At 56.6% G+C, this 8,134-nt stretch overlaps 1 protein-coding gene across 3 annotated transcripts in view; it reads right to left on the reverse strand.

Moving 5' to 3' along the window:
- The window catches only part of FBXO42 (F-box protein 42), a 50,120-nt gene extending 44,810 nt beyond the window's left edge, over positions 1 to 5,310 (reverse strand). For all 3 annotated transcript variants that reach the window (XM_085558489.1, XM_085558490.1, XM_021537918.3), the window contains exon 1: positions 5,169 to 5,310. The gene's annotated coding sequence lies outside the window, so the exon portion shown is untranslated. The remainder of the gene's footprint in view (positions 1 to 5,168) is intronic.
- Positions 5,311 to 8,134: the final 2,824 nt, after the last annotated feature.

Genomic DNA, 8,134 nt, shown 5'->3' on the forward strand with positions numbered 1-8,134 from the left:
AACGCCTGGCCCAAAACCAGCTCTGGGAAGAGCAGCAGGGATTAAAGGCTGCTGCTCAGAGGAACTGAATGCAGGAATTCCACAGTGGTGCTGCTTCCGAGGGAGCTGCACCTGGTTCTCTCCTTCCAGGTGTTTTGGGCAGCTGGCAAAAGGCTCTGGTGTGCATCCAGCAGCAGGGACAAGAAAAGCCAGAGATTCCCACAGCCAGCCCCTTCCCTGGAAGCTCAGTGTGTGGATAACAGCACCCAAAGGGTTCATGAGTCTCTTTTAAAGCACAAATAAATCACACTGCAGGCTCTCCAGAGTGACAAAAAAACCAGCTGGAATGATTAATCCATGTCCCAGATTCCCTGATGCGAGAAGTCTGGGGATGGACAGTTCTTCCCAGAGCCACCCAGACTTCACAGTGAGATTCTGACATTTCTGAGCTGCTTTTCATCCAGAAAACCCCATCCAGAAAATCACTCCTGAAAGCAGAGATCTTTCTACCCAGAAAACCCCAAATCACTCCTCAAACCAGAGATCTTTCTATCCAGAAAATCCCAAATCACTCCTGAAACCAGAGATCTTTCTACCCATAAAACCCCAAATCACTCCTGAAACCAGAGATCTTTCTACCCAGAAAACCCCACATCATTCCTCAAACCAGAGATTAACTTCTGCCCACTGAAACCTAATGGGAGTCAAAATCATGGAATGGTTTGGGTTAGAAAGGACCTTAAAGCTCATCCCATTCCCTGCCATGCACAGGGACACCTTCTACACTTACTCCAAGCCCCATCCAACTTGGCCTGGAAAGAGAAGTTCCAAATAAATAAAAGCACCTCTGCCAACTTACCTTAAGCCTCCAAAACCCCAAATTATGATAAAACTGGCACAGGTACAAGACAAAATGAGGCAGAGAAATGCTTCCAAAGGAGTCTGGAACCCAGGGAGAGATGCAATGCATCAGAATTGCCAATTGCTGGTGCCTGAACTGCATCCACATTTCCCATGGGGGGAAAAAGAGGATCCTCAGTCACAGGTGTTGCAGTGGGAGTTCAGCAAGCGAAGATAAATATTTAAAGACTGCCATAGAAATGGGGGAGAGAACACAGTCCAGAGCAGCTCCTGAAACAGCTAATTCCTGATGGGAAGAGCCCCGATTCCTGCAGGTTGCTCGACATGAGCCACGGTTTTCACGTGGATGTGTCACCCCTGCTCTGCTTTGATCCAGCAACACAGGCAAGTTCAAAAGGAATTCTGACCTGGATTTCCCAACTCCATCACAAGCTGTGCCGGCTGCTCCTGGCAGCACAGCCTGGATGCTGCTGGGGACAGCCTGAGGAGAAGCCAGCAGCACCACTCAGTGCAGGAAATGTGCTCTGGAGGGAGCCCCTACCTGGAGAAACACCCCTGGAGCACATCAGCACTTCCCAGAAGCCTCTTCCCAGCTTTTATCTGGATTTGGGCCAAACCTGAACCTGGCTCCAGCTCCAACACCTTAAGTCCTCACAGCCATCTCCAGGTAATGCTGCCTTTTCCATGTCAAAGCCCAAAGTCTACCCACCTCCAGCCTTAGGAAAATCCTGACTGGATGTTTTTCAACAAAGCCTGCCCTGTCGGAACACAGAGGGAAAAATCACTTCCCTTGGAGGCGCAGCTCTGTTTACACAGAGAGTGGGAAGCCTTTTCCAGCAGCCCTCACTCACATCCTGTGGAAGTGGCTGGGATGGAAGCAGGCTGTGTCTAAACCCAGCGCCTCCTGGAAGCCCTGGGAACAGAACTGCACGGATCTGGGAATGCACAGCCAGACCATCCCCAAGATGGAAATGCACAGCCAGACCATCCCCAAGGTGGGAATGAACAGCCAGACCATCCCCAAGGTGGGAATGAACAGCCAGACCATCCCCAAGGTGGGAATGCACAGCCAGACCATTCCCAAACTAGGAATGCACAGCCAGACCATCCCCAAACTGGGAATGCACAGCCACACCATTCCCAAGCTGGGAATGCACAGCCACACCATTCCTGAACTGGGAATGCACAGCCACACCATCCCCAAGGTGGGAATGCACAGCCAGACCATCCCCAAACTGAGAATGCACAGCCAGACCATCCCCAAGGTGGGAATGCACAGCCACACCATTCCCAAGGTGGGAATGCACAGCCACACCATTCCTGAACTGGGAATGCACAGCCACATCATTCCTGAGCTGGGAATGCACAGCCACACCATTCACAAACTGAGAATGCACAGCCAGACCATCCCCAAGCTGGAAAGGCACAGCCAGACCATCCCCGCGCTCCCACTCCAAACCTGTCACTCCTGGCAGATGTGCAGACTGCTGCATGCATTGCATTTCCTGAGATTAAGGACGGGATGAGGAGCACATCCCAACACCTCTGCAGAAGGTGCCCGACGCAGTGGCTGCAATCCCCAAATCACAGGTCACCCACGTTCAGCAGTGGGAATGAACCAACCCCACCTTCATTCCAAGCCCAGGCAGGGCAGCAGCACGTGTACTGCAGGTGAGCTCCCCTCAGGGCTGCACCAGCAGCCAAACTCTGGGAAAAACGGAGTCCCAGGGAATAAAGGCTGGAGGAAACTCCAATTGAAACTGAAAATCGTATATGCTGCGTGTTGATAAAATGATTAAATTGTCCAGAGCCTTTCTGAATCCAAGAGCTTCACCTGCCACCCTGGAAAAGCAACGCTGCCTGGGTGGAGTCACCTGTCAGGGAACACAGCAGGAAAAATACACACAAACATCCCTGCCACGCCAAAACAACCACGGGATGTGGCTCTGCCGCCGCCCGAGCACGGAGACACGAACTCCTGCAGAACAGCGTGGAGCCCAACACCAGGGAACAACACCTGTGCAAGGCAGGCACCACCCTGCCCTGCAAAAAGTGTCCACATCACCCCACGCTCAGAATGTACAGCCAGACCATTCCCGAGCTGGGAATGCACAGCCAGATCATCCCCAAACTGGGAATGTACAGCCAGACCATTCCCGAGCTGGGAATGCACAGCCAGGCCATCCCTGAGCTGGGAATGCACAGCCACACCATTCCTGAACTGGGAATGCACAGCCAGACCATTCCTGAACTGGGAATGCACAGCCACACCATTCCTGAACTGGGAACGTACAGCCAGACCATTCCTGAGCTGGGAATGCACAGGCTTGGAGGGACCTGGGATAGGGGAAAGTGCCCCTGCCCATGGCAGGGATGGTCTGCAAAGCCCTTCCAACCCAAACCCTTCTCGATTCTATGAAACAGCTGCAATTCTGCCCAAGATTTTGCTCTTTTCTCTCCCATTTGTAACACCAAGGAAATACCAAGCCTAGGCGGACATAACCTGAGGGAAAAATCACGGTTTTCAGCCTTTCTTTGGCATCAGCATAAGGAAAAGGAAGGAGAGATGGTAGTGGGAACACCCAGGGCTGTGGGAATGAGGAAACCTCTCACTCTGGCACTCGTTCTCCAGAAAGGCCAAGCCTCGGCTGCGTGGCTATGTCGCGATATAAAGCACTTTGTCAGGACACCGCGGCACCGCCCCCGAGCCGCGGCTTCCCTGGGAGGCTCCGCTCCTGAAGGACAGGTGGGGAAAGGTCCCTTCCCATCCAGGGCGGGGGTTGAGGTCAGCAGCTCCTCCGCGGGAATTCACCGCAATTCCCGATCCTTCCAGCCACGGGGAAGAGTTCCAGCTGCTGACCCGAGCCGGCTCCCAGGGATGATTAAAGCCAGCCGAGCACAAACCACATTCCCGGCGATCCCGGGGTTATCTCCCATTCCCCGCTCCCCTTTTGTTCCTGCTCCGAGCATTCCCTGGAGTTCGGGTCATGAACAGCGAGCCACCCCAGCCCTGCTCCCGCTCCTCCTAAAAGATTCCCGGCCCCAGTGACGGGGAAAGGCGAGTGGAAAAGCCGAGAGGCTGGGAAGGATGAGATAATGCAGCTCCTGCAGCGCTGCTCAGCCCAGCCCAGCCCCGCCGTGACAAGCACACCGCCCCAAATCAATCCCGAACCGCGCTCCCAAAGCCCCGAGCGGACACCGGCAGCGGAGACAATGGGAGCGACACCCCAAATTCGCCGGGGGTGCCGGGCTGGGCAGCTCGATCCCGCTCCGAGAGCGGGGCACGGACACGCACCCGGCGGCTTCAAGCGGGGACCGAGCCTCACCTTTGTTTTCACACGAACACAACGCGAGCTGAGGTTTTGGGGGGGCACCCACAGCCATGTCTGATCCCCCCTCTAAAAAACATACTTGCCCCCAAAAAACCATATCCCCCCCCACACACAAGCTGTTTCCTCCCCGACGAGCCATGCTCTCCCCCTAAAAGCCAAATTTCTCCCCAAAAAAAGCCATTTCCCCCCACCACCGGCACTGCCAGCCTGCGCCTTGGCACTGCCCTATGCCAGCACTGAATTTTGGGATAACAGGGCTTTTAGGGGGAAAATTGAGCTTTATTTTTTTTCCTTTTTTTTTTTTTGGGGGGGGGGGGCGGATATGTTTTTTTGGGGGGAAGGATGGAGTCTGGGGGACAAACCTGGCTTTTAGAAGGGAAACATGGCATTTGAGGGAAAACATGGCTTTTAGGGAGGAAAATAGAGGTCTTAGGAGAAAAATGTGTTTCTTTTGGGGGAAACACGAGGTTTTCTGGGGAAGCACGGCTTTTAGGGAGAACATATGGCTTTTCTGGGGAAACATGAGGTTTTTGGGGAAATGTCCTTTTTGGGGGGAAACATATATTTTAGGGAGGAAGCACAGCATATCGTGGAAGAAACATTGCTTTCGGGATGGGGGAAAGCTTGGCTTTTTGGGAAGGAAACACGGCTTTCAGCGGGGAAATACGGCTTTTTTAGAGGGCAACCCGGTTTTTAGGGGGGCAGGCTTCGCTTTCTCCCCGCCCTGAGGGAGCCCCGGGGCTGCCAGAGCTGGGAAGGGGCTTCCCCTTCCCAGAAGGGGCTGCAGCCCCCCGTGGGCTCTGCCCTCCGCAGCCACCCCCAAAACGCTGTGAGGGACTGGCACAGGGGCTGGCACAGGGGCTCCCCTTACCCTCCACCCTCAAATGTGGTTCCCCTCCACACCAGGCCTGTCCCGCCCCGAGGGGCCCGTCCCGCCGCCCCGCTCCCCGGAAAAGGGCCTCGCCCGGGGAAGGCAAACCGCGGGGCCGCTCTCACCTGCCGCCGGGCCGGGCCGGGCCGGGCCCTCAGGGCTGCGGGCGGCGGGGCCGCTGCGTCGCCCCGGTGACGGCTCCGACCAGCGCCGCCATCTTCCCTCCCCGCCCTCCCGCCGCTGCCCCGGCCGCGCCGGCCGCGCACTGCGCAGGCGCGGGACCGCCCTCGACATCACGTGACATAGGGCGGGCGTGGAGTGTCCTTATGGTGCCGCCATGATGGGAAGGTCAAGTGTTCGCTTGGCGGCGCAGCGCGGGGAGCGCCGTGTTTGGCTGGTCCCGCCGCCATCTTGGGACGGTCCTAGTGCCGTGGTGGGCGAGGCGGGCGGGCGAGGCCGCCATGTTGGGGAGGGCGGCGCTGAGGCGGAGATGCCGGGGCGGCTCCCGCTCCTTGTCCCGTTCCTTGTCCCGTTCTCTCCCGCTCTCTCCCGGTGTCCCGCCCTCTTCCGCAGCCCCGGGAGGCGCGGCTGGGCCACGGGGACCCGCTCTGCCCGCAGGCAGCCCCGCCGTGTCCCTGCGTGCCCCTCAGAGGCGGGGAGCGCCTGAGGGCTCGGCAGGGAGGCGGGATGTGGCCGTGCCCTCAGGGCTGCCCCTCTCCCCACGGCGGTGAGGAAGGGAGGGAGCGGAGCCCATTCCATGGGGGAGCAGCCCTGCGCGGGGCTGTGTCTTGGCATCGCGTCCCGCCGGTGGGACATTATTCTCCAGGGAAAAGGTGATCGCTGCCACCCTGCGTGTCCCACAGAGCCGCATCCCGCATGGAGGAGCCCGCGCGGCATCCCGGCCCCAGGGCGGCTCCAGGAGCCCGTGGGGAGCCGGGATCCACGGCGAGGAGCCCTGGGATGGCCCGGGGGATCTGTGCAGGGCTGGGATAGCCCGGGAGGAGCTGAGGGATGTCCCTGTGCAGGGCTGGGATAGCCCGGGAAGAACCTTGGGATGTCCCTGTGCAGGGCTGGGATAGCCCGGGAGGAACCTTGGGATGTCCCTGTGCAGGGCTGGGATAGCCCGGGAGGAACCTTGGGATGTTCCTGTGCAGGGCTGGGATAGCCCGGGAGGAGCCCTGGGATGTCCCGGGGGATCTGTGCAGGGCTGGGATAACCCGGGAGGAGCCAAGGAATGTCCCTGTGCAGGGCTGGGATAACCCAGGAGGAACCTTGGGATGTCCCTGTGCAGGGCTGGGATAACCCGGGAGGAGCTATGGGATGTGTCCCAGGTGTCCTGTGCAGGGCTGGAATAAACCAGGAGGAGCTATGGGATGTCCCGGGTGCTCTATGCCGGGATGGGATAACCCGAGAGGAGCCGTGGATATCCCTGGCAGGGTTGGGATAACCTGGGTGCAGCCCTGGGATGTCCCGGGGGATCTGTGCAGGGCTGGGATAACCCGGGAGGAGCCAAGGAATGTCCCAGATGTCCTGTGCAGGGCTGGGATAACACGGGAGGAGCTGTGGGATATCCCAGGTGTCCTGTGCACGGCTGGGATAACACGGGAGGATCTGTGGGTGTCCCTGTGCAGGGCTGGGATAACCTGGTCACACATGTGGGTTTTGTCTCCTGTGGGATTCCAGAGCTTCCCTCTGGCTGCCCTGGCACCCTGGCAGGGGTCAGGAACCCCCCTGGACAGAGCCCCCAGAGACACTGGCTGTGATCTCTGGCCATGGAAAAGAGTTTTCAACCTTACAGGATCAATTACCAGCTCTGAGTGTTTGATATCAGTAATAATTGTGGCACGGGTGCAAAAGTAAAATTTTAGATGAGGGGTCCAAAGGGGACAAGATGGAGGAAATTGGGTGTGCCTTGTCCTTTTTCTCCTTCTTCATGCCCTCCATGTTTCACTGTGGTGTTGGCATTTTTCTGTTGGTTTAGGCTGGGGACACACTGTTCAAGATAAATTATAAATATTGGCCCATTATTGTAAATATGGCACACGTAGTTTCTAATATATAATGTTTGTGATGTCCCACTAAAAAAAGAGCCCCACACCTATGGCAGGGCAGCAGAACATGTTAGAGATAAGCAAGAATAAACAACCTTAACAACCAACACAGACAAATTATGGCTTCTTCTTTAGCAACGGGACAAAAAAACAGAGACTTCCTACAATCTCAGAATCACCAATACCACAAATTCCAACGGTCTCCTTCCAGGTGAGCCCCCTTTTTGTGTGCCACAGCCATCAGTGCCTCATTCCCAACAGATCCCGCTTGGTTTTTTTGGGCTGCTCGGGCTCAGGCATGGCTGGGAAGGGGATTTTTTACAGCAGGATGGAAGGAAACGTCCCAGGGAGCGCCGCTGGAACACTGGAAGGGATGAAGCCAACCGTGCCAGGCTCTGGCTGCTGGAAAACTCAGCTCCTGTTGCTTCTGGGAAAACGCCAGAGGATGAGCAGGAACAGCTCCAGCCTGCTGCAGCTTCTCCTGGTGGGGGGAAACGCCGAGTCCCGCCCCGCTGAGCTGCCAAAAATGCACAAATCCAAGGATTTAATGCCCATGGAGCACTGCACAACCCCCAGACCCCCTCCAACAGTTCCACCTTGGATAAACATCCCCCCAAAATCCACCTGCGGCCTGTCCGGAGGTTCCCTGCCCAAATTTTGGGCTTGGCAGAGGAACGGGAGACTCAGGGTCGGGGCAGACCGCAGGGATAAGGATTTGTTTTAGCTGGAGGATTATTGGGATATTTTTAGGAGTCAGTCGCCATCTGCCGGCAAACTCTGGCTCTTAGGTGGGAATTTGGGGAAAAATTCGGATTTTAAGGGTTCTCCCACTCCCTGTGTGAACCCTGTGGGGTTTTTAGGATGCTGAAGGGGCGCTTTTTGAGGGAGGAAAAGGAAAAGCAAATCCCACTCCAAAAAGCTTTGTGTGGCTCGGAGTGCAAAGGACAACATCGGAGTGGTGAATATCTTGGATATAAATGAGAAAGGTTTAAGAAATTATGGGGGCTTGGGGGATTTTGGATGTTTCTGAAGGCTGGAGC

The sequence above is a fragment of the Lonchura striata genome, chromosome 21 (genome assembly GCF_050655825.1).
Source record: "Lonchura striata isolate lonStrDom1 chromosome 21, ASM5065582v1, whole genome shotgun sequence".
NCBI classification, from domain to species: domain Eukaryota; kingdom Metazoa; phylum Chordata; class Aves; order Passeriformes; family Estrildidae; genus Lonchura; species Lonchura striata.